Source organism: Glycine max, chromosome 13, assembly GCF_000004515.6.
Source record: "Glycine max cultivar Williams 82 chromosome 13, Glycine_max_v4.0, whole genome shotgun sequence".
NCBI classification, from domain to species: Eukaryota; Viridiplantae; Streptophyta; class Magnoliopsida; order Fabales; family Fabaceae; genus Glycine; species Glycine max.
The window spans coordinates 9,823,694-9,841,025 of NC_038249.2; the positions used below are offsets into that span (position 1 = coordinate 9,823,694).

Sequence of the window (17,332 nt, forward strand, 5' to 3'; positions counted from 1 at the left end):
TTTTATGCATGATTAATTTTTACTTGTAAACCTAACTAACACTCATACTTAACTAACACACTCACTCATATATATATATATATATATATATATATATATATATATATATATATATATATATATATATATATAAAATTAAATAAAATAATAAAATATGATAATATCCTTGAATCAAATTTTGAAAAATAAAATAACTCATGATTTTATAGTCTAATTTTTTTGTATTAAATGCTAATGCATTCCAACTAAAATAGATATTAGCATTCTTCGTGTATATATATATATATATATATATATATATATATATATATATATATATATATATATATATATATATATATGGAATTTTCTAACTATAAATATTTATTTTTTAATATGAATATGTTAATAAGATATATTATTGATGTATTTTAAAATAACCTCTAGTTATATCTATATACAGTAACTCTCAGTTAACTTTAAAATTTATGGAAAAAATAAGAGAAATTTAGCACGACAACGGACTAATTCTTCCCAAAGGAATTTTTAATTTTTATAAATTTTAAATGTTATAGTAGCGATTTTTAACTATTATTATATTAATTACGAGTGGGGAAACTCTACAAAAATAAAATATTGTTGAGACAATTTTTAACGTTATTATGTTAAAATTATTAATAACGTTAATTCTAAGCAAACAAAAATTACATTGAACCAAACTTAAAAGATAAAGAAGTAAATTAAACCAATTTAAAAGATGAAAGATCAAATTATAAGATTAAGAAGCAAAAGAGTAATTTAATTTGACCGTTTTTATATAAAAACTTAGTTGTTATTATTCTGTTCTCTACATCTACTTTTTGTTTTTGCATAATATTTATTTTAAATTCACAAAAGAGAAAATTTAGTTTGTTGATTTCCAACCTCTAACCATACCTGTTTAACCCCTGACAAATGACCACAAAGTGCAACTACAACCAGAACGAGAGGACATTCATCTTTTTTCTTGCTGATACTGACAAGTGGCCACAATGTACAACTAGAAACAGAACTATAGGACATTCATCTAAAACAGGTGGCAATTCCTTTGTTCATCGACTCTTCAAATTCTAAAATCCAAGTGAAAGTTGAGAAGGCCACATATTTAACAACGTTTTAGGCCCCATAGGAATCCAATCGTACAGGATGGTTTTCTATTTATAATTTTGAAACTATTAAAAATTCAATTCAATTTTAATTTTAAATGTTAGAGTTTTAGTTTTAAAATTTTTAGAAGTTATTGTCAGCTAAAAATAAATAAAATAAATTTATTGTTTTATTTTATCGTGTTTCATTATAAAATTATGTAATATAAAAAAAATAATTAAACATAATAAAATGTATTAAAAAAATAAAAAATTATTGTACAGTTTTTGGTCTTAAAACTAAAAAAATAATGACACAAGCATAACACTAATGATAATATGCCGAACACTATTAATAATTGGTGAAAACAACAAATGTGACCTTGAAGCTCCCACTGGTGCTCTTGTTGGGTGTGGCGTGGTCCCCGAAGTCACAGTATAATAGATAATAAAAGAATAGATAGTAAAAAAATAAGAAAATATTATGTATGATAAAAAAAAAAAAAAGATTGAGTGTAACAAATTTTATCCTCAAAAGAGATGTGACCCTAATTTACTCTAAATTATTTGAATAACTTGTTTAAAAAATCCTAAATATATTATGACCGCTTTTAACCACAAAAAATTGATATGTCCCAAGAAAGATTCAAGCTAAACAAAATGATTTTCCAATCCCCAAATCTAAATTCATCGTATAACAATTTCAAATTCAAACACAAAAATCATTATTCCCAAATCAAAGTTCAACCAGCTTTGTGATCCTTTCAGGTTTCTGCCCATCCCTAACCCAAGGATGGCTACACTACCGACCCCGTCGCCAACAACAACGTCTTCTTCATCTAAAACACTCTCCACGAGAAGAAAAAACGCTTCATCCAAATGGCAACCACAATGCCACCCACATGTGATCTTCGTCCTTGAGGAAGATGACCACAACGCCACTTGTCAAAATGCGCACAACCAAGGACGACCACTTTCAAAAGCTCTACAGATCACTCTTCATAGTCCTACGCAACCGCGAAAAAACAAGGTCCAAATTGAAATTCTTTCACGACGCCCTTCAAGATTGTGACCACGCTTTGGAACTCGATGCCACACATTTGAAGACCCTTTTGTGCAAAGGTCAGATCTTGCTCTATATTCTTCTGCTCTAGTGTTTCAGAAGTACTGCAATGAAACTGATCGAGGTCGTACCTGAATCAAATAAACATTAGAATGCAATAATTAGGAAGTGATCCTAGGTCGTTTTCCAATGAGCAATGACTAACCAAATGTTTATAATATGCTTCGTTATAACAGTAACAATTGGGGGTGTTTGTTTTGTGAATTTAAGAACAAGCAGATTGGAATACAAAATTAATAGTAGTAAAAACGTGTTGTTTTCTCTGATTCAGAAGTCATTCTCTTATCCTAGGTTATGAGGATTTCACCCCTAACAGTTAACCACTTAATCCAACCCTAATTTAATTTACTAAGCGAAAATCAATTTAGGATTATCAATATGTGATTAAGCAACATATACACCAATTAATCCCTTGTTCATTAAGCACGAACGCAATTTAAGCATAGAAACAATTAATCGAACACGAAACATGCACAGATTAACAGAACGCATGTGGGTTAATTGGTGAAGGGAAAACCGATAGAAGAGCAACATTAAAAACAGAACCTCAAAGAGATGCTTCATCCTCAGAGGGAAACAACACTAGAAATTTAGCCTTCCATAAGTTCAACAAAAGCAGAAAACGTAAATGAAACCAGAAGCAGAAACATAAATGAAGCTAAAGGCAGAAAATGCAAATGAAGCTAAAAGCATAAGAAGGAACAAAAACAAAATTGCAATTGAAGGCAGAAAATGGAGAAATGCATTCACGTGAACAATAACACAAAGCTAAAAACGTAAAACCCTAAAACTCCATGCTCTGAATAATAGAATCCCCCTTACACGAATCCCAATGCTACTATTTATATGGGTCACTCAAAGTCACTGGCCCTATTACATTATTCTGGCCCAAAACGAAATAAACATTGAACAACATAAAATAAAATTGCAATCTCCTAATTAGAAATTAACTAAGGTAAATGTTGTTTTATTTGCCCTCTTTAAGTCCACAACCAAAATCCGGATTAAGCTCAATGCTTCATTAATTCCTGAAATTAGATTAAAAACATCAAATTAGCTGAATGAGCCCAAATAATAAAACTGTCTAATTAATTTGACAATTAAAACTAATCAATAATTAAAATGGTGCAAAAAGAGTTAAGAAAATGGGATAAAATAATGACACATCAAGAACGCTGAAAATGTTAGTGGGTATTAAAAAGATGCAAAAGTTTGGAGCTTTTGTCGAAAATGGGGTGTTTGAATACTTCAGATTGGGTTTCAAATGGATTTGAGGGAAGGTTTCAGTTCAAGATCATATTGGTGTTGTGGAGATTAGAAAATCTGAAATCAGTGGGAGATGGTTGTTTTCAACGAAAAACATGTGTTAGGTTGCTATTATTGGTTGGGCAAATTGATCAAATAGGGTTAATTTTACAAATTATTTTTCAAAAGTGGTCTCTTTTGAAACTAATTCCAGAGGGATCTTTTTTTTAAAAGGTATTTTGTCAAGGAGGTTGGCGAAACATGGTCGGGACGCGACACGTGGTGGACTCGCCAATCAAGTTCCGCCAGGTTGACTGGCGACACAGCTGGCACACGTGGCAGCGCAGGCAGTGCATTTCGTCAATCTTAATGGCGAAATGCTTTTCTGTACGGAAAATGAAACGGGTATAACTTTTGATAGGAGTGTCAAAATGCTGGAAATTGAATGAGGAATCCCCGAGCAAATTCCCAAAGACGATTTAATCAACTCATTTTTCTAAAAAACGCCTCTAAGTAGCTCAAAAATAGGATTTAAGATTAAAAAATCGGTTGGTTGAATCTTAAATCCTATTGTAAAATTAACCTCATTTGGTCATTTTGCCTCACCAAGGCAATTTCCAGGGTAATATTATTTCTATATTATTTAATTATTAACATTATTATTATATATTAATATTGTTAGGCTACAATTTAACTAGATATGTTAAACTCAAAACAGATTTTGCCAAACACCTTTTTGTTTTAAAATAACATTTCAAAACTATATAAATCAGAAACTGGCATCCTCCCCGAACGGGGCCTTAGCAAATCGGTGCATTCCGAAGGCATGGTTACATAACTGATTTTCCTTAGCCATCCTACATAAAGGAGTACTAAGTTGTCACGAATTATTTTAGAATAACTTGTGGCCCAATCAATATCATTGTGTAACTTGGGTAAAAAAAAAATAGTCTCAACCAACTTCAACAAAAAAAAAAAAATTAATCGATGTCAGTTGAAAAATAACTTTAAGAGATATCGACTAAAAAAAATCATTAGTCAATATCCATTAGAAGAACTCGAGATGATGCCGGCCAAAAAAATAACCTCAACCTATGTTGACCCAAAAATAACACTAACCAACATCAACAAAATAAACCTTAGCTGATGACAACCAAAAAGTAGTCTCAATCAATTTCAATTGAAAAACATTATCAGTCGACATTAGACAACAAACATCATGGACGATATCAATAAAAAATTAATTTTGGCCAACTTCGACTAAAAAAAACCTAATCAACTTTGGCCAAAAAATAAATACGATCAACATTAGACGAAAAAATTATGACCAACCACAATCGATAAATTGCCTCAACTAACATTGATCTAAAAATATCATCGACCGACATTCATTGTAAAAACCTAGGTTGATGACAGTAGGGAAATCATGGTCAACATTCGTTGAAAAACTATCATCAAATTCTTTAATTATTGAGTTGGATTAATTTTGACTCATTAAGTATTGACTAGAGGATCCATTGAATTTTAAAAATTAATTGATAGATCATTAACCATCCATTTATTAAATGGATGGATTAGATCCATCATTGTTTTTTTTTTTTGTATTGGATGGATTTACTTATGGATGAATTATGGATAAATGGGGCTCATTTATCACATTTGCACGTAGTCAATCCCTTAATAAAACTTCATATTCTTTTTATTTGTAGAAATTAAAGATAAACATCAAGTTTATAATAACTTATACATCTTGTTAAATAATTGAGCAATATCCCTTTAGTATACTCCTATTTTATGGATACAATTAAAATGTACTATCACACAATCCAATCACAATCACCATGAATGTGATTTAATTATAGTCTATAAATAGAATGTTTATAATTGACTTTGGTAAACTATTATCTAGGAGTATTCATAAATCAATTCAATGTGGATCGAAAATACCAATCTATGTAACATTGTGATTTTCATAATGTTTGATTAAACATTTTTATTTGATTGTAAGAGTAACTAAATTTTATTTAAGTATATGTAATTAACTTATTAATTATGAGATATGTAGAGTAGATACTTAATTACTCTCATCTTTTTGTCGCATGAAATCACTAAAGGTGTGTTTGATTTGTTTTCTCACTTTTCATTATCTCACACCTTTTTTTTTTCTTTTTTCATATGTGTCTTCTTGTTTAAACCTCTCTCTCCGTACCTTGGATGTCGGTGAGGGCCGTATGGGCTGTTATTGTTCCTTTTTGTTTATTATTTTATTTATTTCATTGTTAATTTATTTAAATGTTCTCATCATCATCTTTCCCCTTCTTGTTATTTTTTTTTTCTTTTGGTCAACTCTAGCGAGGTTGCGTTGCATTGTCGTGTTGTCGTCGCCATTACGATGACCTTGTGGTGACCTCGTGCTGCTAGGCCCTACGCCTAGTGGCATCAGGGGATGCGCCTCCATCATGGAGGTGTCTCTCCTTTGTTGTATCGTCAATATGTTACTAATATATTTAAGATTTTATAGTAAAATTTATGTTATTTTATTTAATACATATCACATCATACAAGATACAACATAAAATTACTTATCATGTACATTAACCATCAAATAACATACAATACAAAAATACATATATTATATATCTTTTTAACAAATTAAATGCACATAAAAGAGGAATATCATCACTATCCACTAAAGAATCTGACATACAAAGTTAGACCGCAAAAGGACAAAAAATTTATTAAAAGTAAAAGTAAAAAATAAATGAGGAATCATATCTAAGTTTTGAAAAAGACGAAACCCATAAAAAAAACCCACTTTAGAGCTAATTTTAAAGAGTTGATAAATATTTTTTCCTCTGTTGTTTTTAATCTCAATACATGCATTATTGTCTGAAAACGTTACATCTTATCGTTTTTTTCTCTCGCTTATAATTGTGGATTGTCCTTGACTAACTTGTATACAATGGAAATCACAAAAAGTGTACAAATAACACATCACATGATCATCGTGAAAAGCTTTTGGCTTCTCTATTCGGTTTAATAGAAGTGTTAATAATATACGTTTTTAATATTATTAATTAAAACTGGTTAAAAATTACAGAATTAGAAAGAAAAAAAGACTCAAAACAAAAAATAAGAATCATAAAAATTTAAAATTATTAGTAAATTTTAGTTAATAATAAAAAATATTCAAAAGAATATGATAAAAAATATACTAACATTTTGTCTTCAACAAGTCAATTGACTAAAAATCCATACTGTGTTGGAATCATGTATATCCATTTATCCATGGTAGAATTTAGAGGTAGGTAGAACAGTTATTATTTACCAAAACAAAAAGGAGACAATTACGTTAGGGGTGCACGTGTGAGCATTTTGGTTGCTGGCAATGAACATAGAAGAAAAAAAAGATGCCACGTGGATGGCATTTGATTGGATGGGACTCTAAAGCAACACGTGGCGAGAGTTGATAACTTTTTAAGGTTAGGTCATTGATTGTTAGGGCCTTCACGAGTAAACCTCATAGCCACTCATGCCCCCTTCACCGCCCACCAGATACTTCAACTTCACCCTCTCTTTTTAAATTGGAGCCCCACCTTTTTTCCTTTTAACTTTTAAATTCAATTTACACTTCCAAGCTTCAACCAGAATTTTTTTTTTCCAACGAAATATTGGTATGAAATAATTTTTATTGAAAGTCGAGATTAATTTTTATTATCATAAATATATATAAAATAAATATTTTTTTTCTAACATAATTTATTTTATATTAAATAATTAATTAAAATTTAAAACTTAAATTACTTAATAAAAAACACAATTTATGTAACGGTTTTTATTACTATATATATATATATATAATTACGCCATTTTTTACAGTCAAATGTTAAAGATATTGGTTTAATAATAATAATTTTTTTAATGAAAAGCATAGAATCATATTTTTATAAAAAAAAGTTATGCTCGCTTATAATTTATATATTAAGAGCACTGATAGCAATATTTTTTTTTATATAATGGACTAATGGTGAGAAAGTGGCGAAATTTTTTTTTCCTAAAGTTTTCATTTAATATAAGTATAAAAAATTAAAAATTTTCAAGAAAAAACTATGTTTTCTCTTTTTTCTTCTTACTTTTTTTCAATAAAACAAATATTATTATGTGTGTGTTTTTTTTCTTCTATTTTCTTTTTTATTTATTCAATTACACCATTAAAAAAATTTAACTTAATCGAGATCTCAAATAAAATAATATTGATATTATCAGGCTCTAGTCAAGAATATTTGCGGTCTATAAAAATATATAACTTTTATTAAAAAAAACTTAATTCGATATGAGAAATTATTTTGACTAGTATTTTGACTTGCATAGGATAAATTTTAATTTTATATAACAAAAATTTATAATTAATAGATATTTGAATATAAAAATTATATTATAATTAAAATTTGTAATGAATAAATATTTATCATATAAAATATATTTAAGATTTATGATAATTAATTTATATTATGAGATAAGGTTATTTTTAGGATACTTTTAAAAATAATATTAAAATTTAATTTAAAAATAAAGATGAAACAAATAGATTGAAAGATGTAAGCAATTAACAAAAACAAATATAAGATTAAAATAAAAGGAGAGTGATCTTAGACAGTCTAAAATGACTTTTTTTAGCAATTTGATAAATTAAAGTAATAAAGTATCTTTAAAAGAAATAAAAAATTAAATGCTCAATATATGAAAATTAGGATAAGATATAGTTCTCAATTAAGGTAGGTGATAACAACACATAAAAATGTTTCAGAAAAAAACTACTATAATCATTCTGGTTAAAAGTTAGCTCTTAAAAATACTCTCATTCAATATAATTATTCTAACTTGTGAGAGGATTATCAAATTCTTTTTAGTAAATCCTAACTTTAATTTCTGAAACATAATTACATTATATTTAACTTTATAAAAAATATTTGATATCTTTATTTATTTTCATAAAATACCATTCACTTTTTTTTTATCCATATCAATGATGACAAATAATATAAAAAAATAAATAATTTTAATAACCTTAGGAGTTAAATTGACAATCATATAAAATTAAAACTAAAACTACTGTTTTAGCCTTAAATTGCACAAAAGAAATAATTATTTTATATAATCAACATTTATAATGAATAAATAATTTTAATATAAAAGTTATAATTTAGATTTATGATAAACAATTTATATTGTGATACAATGTTATTTTTAGTTATTGATATTTAAAAAATTCAAATTAGAACTAAAAATATTAAAATTAATAGATTAAAAATATAAGGATTAATAAAAAAATATAAATTTTTCTTGTAGAAGAATAATGGATAAAAACACTTTTTGTTTTAGTTATTCTAATTTACATAAAGGGAGGATAATTGATAATTACAAAGTTTATAAAAGAGTTTGTTCATTCTATTTATTTTTGCTATGATAAATATGTTGGATAAGATTTCTTTTGAAAGGATGATTAAAAGAAAAAGTAAATTGTATATGAAGACATTCTATTAAGGGGTTCTAACTTAATTCATCGGAGTGTTATAAATTTTCTCGATACCTTGTTCAATGTATACGGATAAAAAAGATAAAGATAATATTGTGAAACTAAAGATATTGTTGTGGAACTAATTCCTGAAAAGATAAATATTAAACGAGAAATCCTCAGTTTTCATGTACAGTAGCAACTAAGAAATCAGAGTTACGTGCCTTGGTGCAGTTGCTAATTCAATTGAATGAAAAATAATTAAGACTTCAACGTAGAAATTACATTTGTTTTAGAACAAACCATGAGCTCATCGTCCTTATCCAATATGTATAAAGATATCGAAAACTAAAAATCTATGTTCACTGAACAGAGAAATGTAATATTATGGTCAGTAACTTTCAATAATCATACCTGACGGCTCTAAAGCATCATCAATCAATTCTCTTAATATTGCAAACACAATATGCTTTTGCTAATTCTTTTTAAAGCACACAATGCTTTTGCTAGTGAACAAAAAATTAAAATTATATAAACTAGAGTCTATATTATAACGAAAGCATTCGTGTCCTTAGCTTAACGCATGCGTATTGGATGTGCCTCCATAGTTATTATATTATATATTGTTTATCTGCAAAAGGCATTAATATCCATGTCGCTAGAAAATTGTCATATATGCTTTTGTCAAAAAAAAAATTGTCTTATATTTTAATTTATACGATACATATGCTTCAATCCTCTTTACGATATTCATAGTCTTGTTTTGAAAAGGATTACTTATTTTGGAAGCTAGAGAATGCGAGAGGACTTAATCGATCAATATCCATTATTGCAATAACATAATAACATTTTTACCTTAATGGAATCAATTTTCCTTTAGTAAATTTTATATACATCATTCATCAATTTATAGAAAAAATTAAAATAATTATGATAATGTAGAATAAAGAGAAGAGAAGGTAACCGATCGATCTCCAGTTTTTGTGCCTTTACAGCTCAGAACTTAACTAAAACAAAAACATACACATCGTGCCTATTTATTCAAAAGCATGCATTGATATAGATTGATCGATCATAGATGTTAATATAAAAGATTGAAAACAAAGCAAATTAAAGCGTGACGTTCTTGACAAGGAAAACGTAGTGAAAGTAATTCCAACAAAAATGGCTCCAATTTGACTGGAGAAAGGTTCGTGATCGTATTATGCTTGCATATGCATGTATTTAGCGAAGGAAAACGTTAAAAAGTGTTTCTTTATACAAAAAAAATAAAAGGAAATATAAACCTAATGTTTTTAACAACGTTTTTCATTTTTAAAATTATTTTTATCTCTCTTACAACTTTTTGTATCCCCATTACTTTCCTACTTTCCGTCACTATTTTATCTTGTTACATCACTTGACACTATATATTTTACTATTTTATTCTTTTTATTTCTTTCCTACTCAACAAGGCATGTACACCTAAATAGATAAAAAAAAAACCCTTTTTGTTGATTAAAAAATTGTTGCTACCAACCATCTTTTGTGAAAAGTTCTTTGTAACGAATTGTATGTACGATTTAGTAATCACTCCATCCATTTTTCTTGCTAACAAAAAAATGGTAAGATTATAATTTTTTTTTCATTTAAAGTCTGTATAAATTTATTGTTTACATAAATTATAGTTGAAAAAACATAAATTTATGGACTAAAAATAAATAAAATATCTTAAGCAAACAAAAATTAAAAAACAGAGAGTAGACAACTAATTCTTAAACACACCCTCAGTCAACCCCACCAATTCATTAGAGTTCATTCCCCGATCCTTTTTACATCATTTACCAATTTTTATTTTTTTTTCACTCAAAGACAATCCTTTTTCTCGTTGACCCAAAAAGAATCACTTGGTGGTAGATTCCAAATCCCCATACAACTGCTTTCAATTTTTTAATGAAAAAGATTTAGATCCAAATGATGTCATTTACTGGTGGGACCCAGTGGTCAAAAACCTGCTAGCATCCAATCCCATGCTTAAAATTCGTAACCCACTATCCTTATATTAACAGAACACAACACAAAAATAATACAAATAATTTCTCTGAAATTTCTCTCTGCACTCAAATTCGTGGCCTTACTTTTTCCATTTACACTCACTCACGCACGAGCTTCAAAACCAAAACCAAACTCTGTTCTAACCTCCAAACTTTTATGCCATTCATGACTCATAACATCATAGAAAAAGAAGAACTACTCACGAACCGCGACCACCACCGACAATAAAAGGACAACAACGTCAGTGTTTAAAAGCATGAAAATGCTGCCACCTCCCACCGCCGGAGGTGCCTCCCACAGCGGCGCCGGTGACCGCACCGTGGTGGTGGGCATGAAGATGGACTCTCACAGCACCGAGTTGCTCACTTGGGCTCTGTTCAAAGTGGCTCAGCCCGGTGATGTTGTGCTTGCTCTTCATGTTCTTGGGAATGATGGTATAAACAAAACCATCATATGTGTTTCTTTGGATGAAACTTACACACATTTTTTAAGTGTTTTTGGTGTTGTTCTTCTACCAGAATTGGAGTTTCATCTCGGTAATCAGCATAATAGACGTTTGTGTAAAGATTATTGAGGTGAAATTGTAATTCGGATTGGAAAACAACATCAAAAGTGTCAATGGAACTAAATAAGTTTTGTTCTGTTTCTTTTTTTGTTTATTTATGAATTTGTTTTTCTATTGGAGTTTGACATTTTTTTTTATCTTTTGGTGAAATGGGTTGGTGTAGAAATTGTGAATCGAGAAGGGAAATCCTCGTTGTTTTCACTTGTCAAAGCATTTGACTCTATTCTTGCCGTTTATGAAGGATTCTGCAATTTGAAACAGGTTGTGTTTCTCAGCATCTCTTACTACTAACTCTCTCTGAGTCATATTCTCAAAGTTTTAAATTGTGTCGGTGGTTTTTTCACTATTTTTTATATTGCAAAAAATGTTGATAAATGCATGGGGCCGCAATGTTTCAATCACAAAGACCCGACTTTTTTAAAAACGTTGCATATTCTTGATATTATGTAGGACACGCAAATTTAAAACTGTAACTCAAGTTACAAATCATGTTTTGGCCTAAGGTGCGAGGGAAATTGATGTTTTGAATGGATGAAAAGTGACTTTTTTTATTTAATCTTTATGTTGGTGTGGTTATTCAGGTGGATCTTAAGTTCAAAATATGCCGGGGTTCATCAGTGAGGAGAATTTTGGTTCGAGAAGCGAATGCTTATTCTGCAACACACATCATAGTTGGAAGTTCTCAAGGTCTTCATATAATTCGGCCATGTATATCTGTGGCAAGGTACTGTGCTAAGAAGTTACCAAAGGATTGTTGGGTTCTTGCTGTTGATAATGGGAAAATCGTGTTCAAGAGAGAAGGGTCACCCGCAACTCGTGCTGAATTGAAAGGTTTTTTTAAAGATTTTTCCTTTTTCTGTGTTGTGATGTTGAAATTGTTAATCTCATAGGCATGTAAAGAAAAAACAATCTTTTAATATTTATTTTAGCTTCATCGTTGGACCAACCCTATATTGCAGGACTTGACCAGGATCACAAAACTCGGTTGCTCGGTTCGATTCATAGGACAATCAGCAAGGGTTCAAAAGTGCTAGATGATGATGGTACAGGGATTCATGAAAAGGGTTGTGGTAATGGTGAATATTCAGATCACAGTTTGGCTAAGGCTTTTTTGGATTCTAAAGAATTCGTTGAGAAGAAGAGGTGCTCTATTTGTGCTTCAGAAGAAGAGTCTTGTGGTGATGCTTCTGATGAGAATAACCCTTTGGCAATAGTGCCTGTGCAGACCAACGATGCTGCTTCTAAACCAGGTTGGCCGCTGCTTCGTAAGACAATTGCATCTGACAAGAAATGTTCCGAAAAATCACTGTTGCGCCAGATCTCGGTGGTACAATGGGCAATGCAGCTACCCTCTAGAGATCTTTCATATGCTGCACATCAAGACCATAAAGCAAACAATTGTGACCAAAATAAGGATCAGTTTTTGGCTCTGGATAGCAAGAGTGGTGCTCTTGTTCCAGTGGATGCCGAAATAGGAACTGCTTCTTCGCCTGAACGCAATTCGAGAAGCATTCCTAAGGAATTGGAGGGCCTTCATGAGAAATATTCTTCCACTTGCAGATTGTTTGAGTACCAAGAACTTGTATTGGCAACATCAAATTTCTTGCCAGGTGTCTGTGTATTTTATCTTGTACTTGTTTGACTCTTTGAGATCAATTTGTCCAAAAGAAAAAGGCTTATTTTTAACATGTTTTTTTTTTCTTGTATGTTTTCAGAAAATTTGATTGGGAAAGGAGGAAGTAGTCAGGTTTATAGAGGTTGCCTTCCTGATGGCAAGGAACTTGCTGTTAAGATCTTAAAGCCATCTGATGATGTTTTGAAGGAGTTTGTTCTAGAAATAGAAATTATCACTACCTTAAATCACAAAAACATTATTTCCCTCCTTGGATTCTGCTTTGAAGATGGCAATCTTCTTTTGGTCTATGATTTCTTATCAAGAGGAAGCCTTGAAGAGAATCTCCATGGTACACTACATTATTATATAACCTTTACCCATTAAGTGGCCTTGTTAACTTACTAATTTCTTCTTTTTATTTCATGACAAAATAGGTAATAAGAAAAATCCACTTGTGTTTGGTTGGACTGAGAGATACAAGGTGGCAATGGGTGTTGCTGAGGCTTTGGAGTATCTGCATAATAATGAAGGCCAATCTGTGATCCATCGCGATGTAAAATCATCAAATGTGTTGCTATCTGAGGATTTTGAACCCCAGGTAATTCATCTTTCAATTGGTTGAATTTCATATTTTGAATAATTTGTACATGTCAGGCTTAGGCCTCATGCTGTTTTGTTGAATTTTAATACAGCTCTCTGACTTTGGACTTGCTAAATGGGCATCAACCTCATCATCACATATAATTTGCACAGATGTTGCTGGAACCTTTGGGTTTGTACTTACAATTCTCACATAACTGATCATTCATACATGCAGCTGAGGAATTGCATTTTAAATAGTTCTAATTTCTAACACACTAATTTTTGCAGTTACATGGCTCCTGAATACTTCATGTATGGCAAAGTAAATGACAAGATTGATGTCTATGCATTTGGTGTAGTGCTTCTTGAGCTTCTTTCAGGGAGAAAGCCCATAAGTGGTGATTATCCCAAAGGTCAAGAGAGCCTTGTCATGTGGGTATGTCTATGCAATATTATAGTTTATCATCTACTCTGTTACTACTTATGTATTCACATGAATTGGGGGAAAAATAATGGATAAATAACTTTTGCAGGCAAGTCCAATTCTAAATAGTGGAAAGGTGTTACAAATGTTAGATCCAAGTTTGGGTGAGAACTATGATCATGAAGAGATGGAAAGGATGGTCTTGGCAGCTACACTTTGTATCAGACGTGCTCCAAGGGCTAGGCCTCTAATGAGCCTTGTAAGTTATCTAAAAATTATAATTGGAGTCCTCCCTATGCCGTAGAAATGACAAGAAAAAATGTTTTGTTACAATTGGGGAGCTTTTTCTTGTGGAAAAGGACTTAACCTTGACCGTATTTGGAAAAATCTGTTCATAAGAACTTCTAAGAATAAAACGAGAAGTTAAAATTGTGCTTCTCCCACAAACTAAAATCAGCATATGCATGCCAGATTTTGGAGAAGTTAAGCGCATAAATTGATTTTAGCTTATGAAAGAAGCTTAACTTATTTTATTTTCTTTTTTCTTTCTCTTATAAGTTTTTATGGAAAAGTTTATCCAAACAAGACACTTATCTATCTTTTGCTTATCCAATATCATGTGGCACTTCAGTTCAAATAACACAATCCTAGACTTCTTCGTATTTGAACATCACTTCATTTCATATTGTTAATGTTTTATTTTTTCTATTGGACTACAGATCTCTAAGCTCCTTGGAGGTGATCCTGATGTGATCAAGTGGGCAAGACTAGAAGCTAATGCTTTGGAAGCACCAGAAATGCTTGATGGTGAAGCTTGTCCACCTTCCAATTTGCAGTCACATCTCAACCTTGCATTGCTTGATGTGGAGGACGACTCGCTCTCCATGTGCAGCGTTGAGCAAAACGTCTCGTTGGAGGACTACTTGAGAGGCCGGTGGAGTCGCTCATCAAGCTTTGATTAAGCAAACTACTAGCAAATTGCTAGAAGAATAAGAAGGATTGTGTTTTTTGAAATCTAAATCCTTTTGTAGATAATTTTGCCGTGTTGCATGTGCTGTGAATGTTTTTATAGATGGGTTTAGGATGAGAGGTTGTTTGTGTGTGCCCTCCTCCTTCCCTTGATTGTCAAGGAAACTATGCCTTGTAATTTGTAAGGCTAGATATCCTTTGTCGTTTTACTTTAATTACTTGGTGCTAGTTTCAATCCTTAATCTCAATTTGATTGAGTGTAATATGTTCTGGTGCGAAGAATAAAAGATGAAAAAGTTGTATCTTAAAACTACATAATGAGTACTGTTCTCATGCATTTTAATCAAGTTAATGGCAATTTCTTCTCTGGTGTTTGGATTGTTTCCTTTCGCTGTGTTTCAACCCGGTTGTGTGTTTCCTAATACGTTTAGGATTATTTGGTTGTAATTGTGATCTATGAAGCATAGATGTTTGCTATCAACCATAGATTGCGTTTTTAAGGGGGGAAAATGTCAATTGTGTAGAAATATTATTAAATGATGTCGAATAATTCATGTAATTGATCTTACTTAATGAAATGAGATTGTTGTTTTCCTGTTGAAATATTCTTGAAATAATATAAGGTATACCTTTGGACTTAAATATAAGTAAAAATAAATTAATTCAACACCAATTAAGAAAATTAGTTCATATCATTTAACTTTTTTATGGTACATCATTTAATTTACTAATCTTAATTAAAAATAAAGTTATTTCTAACATATCTTTTATTATAACTTGAAATCATAAATAAACAAAAGTCATTAAAATAAAATTGTAGTTAAATAAAAGATGTTGTAAGAATGATCTTTAAATAAGGTGATGATATTAGTTAGATTTCCTTATAGAAGTATTAGCGGAATCTAGAGTTAGGTTTGTGTGTAAGCTCGTTTGCGAAGTTCACAAATCACAAAGCCCACCACCCACGAAACCCACCCCGCATTTTAAACAAGCTTTAGCAAGCCCACACCAATCTCACATAGTCCGTGGGTTTAGCGGGTCAACCCGCATTAGAGAAAAACAATTACAAATTAAAAAATAAAATTTTAAAATATAAAATTTGACCCATTTTAAAAACTATGAAATGTTTAATAAAAAATTTATTTGCCAAAATTAGTAACATAATTCGCATCTTAAATCACCTAAAAAGTATTTATTTACATTGTGTTTAGTTAATTTATGATTCTATATCAAATCAAAATATTTTATCATGATTCATCAACCATTTAACAATATATAAAAAACTTAAATTCTATATATTTTTTAATTTTATTTTTACTCAATTCATAATCTTATTTATTTGAATTTTATATTTTATATTAAATTATAAAAAGTCTATGGGACCCGCAAAACCCATGGGTAAAACCCGCTTAACTCATGAGTTAAATGAATTGGGCTAAAAAAAATCCACAATTTAAAAAGGCTCTAAAAAAGAGATCCGTGTACCGTGCAAGTTTTGCGGGTGGCTCATGGGCTCAAACCCATTTTGTCTTGCTCTAGTGGCACCCTCTATGCTACTCTCTTCCTAAGACTCTCTATAATTGGTGAAAATTTATTGAAAATCATCATTTTTGATAAGTTTTGCTTCTCATTTAATGAATCTTTCTCTTGGTCTATATTAAATGAGAAGCGAAATGTACTAAAATTGATGATTTCAATAAATTTTAACCAATCATAAAGAAAGTCTTTGAGGGAGAGTGTTAGAGAAAATGTCACTAACATCCCTCTTTGATTATATTTAAGTCCATCACAAGACTATTTTTTTTCTTATATTTTTTTATTCATAAGAAGCGAAGACTGTATTGAGAGTTTACAATAACTCATACATCATGTTCAACCAACTGAACTAAACTTTTCAATTTTTCTTCTTATATTTGAATAAAGTGAGAGAGTACTACCGTCATGATTTATGATGAATGCAAAGATTTACTTCTTAATTGGGTTGATCAATGCAAAGAGGACATTTGTTTCATACTCTCTTACTATTGAATCCAACACCTCTTATTATATTTCGGAAAGCCCATTATGAAATGTAATTTTCCATTTCAAAATGGATATTTATAAAAACAATGGGAGGTGCAAATACACATAAGGGTTGCAAGATTCAAATGCCTACAA

The 17,332-nt window shown here is 30.3% G+C and overlaps 1 pseudogene across 1 annotated transcript; it reads left to right on the forward strand.

Annotated features, from left to right (window-relative positions):
- Positions 1 to 11,035: 11,035 nt before the first annotated feature.
- LOC100797280 (probable receptor-like serine/threonine-protein kinase At5g57670) lies at positions 11,036 to 15,485 on the forward strand (annotated as a pseudogene). The gene is made up of 10 exons (XR_001384438.3): positions 11,036 to 11,454; positions 11,749 to 11,846; positions 12,167 to 12,416; positions 12,545 to 13,195; positions 13,301 to 13,549; positions 13,635 to 13,798; positions 13,893 to 13,972; positions 14,071 to 14,218; positions 14,316 to 14,465; positions 14,926 to 15,485. The product of XR_001384438.3 is annotated as a probable receptor-like serine/threonine-protein kinase At5g57670 (transcript).
- Positions 15,486 to 17,332: the final 1,847 nt, after the last annotated feature.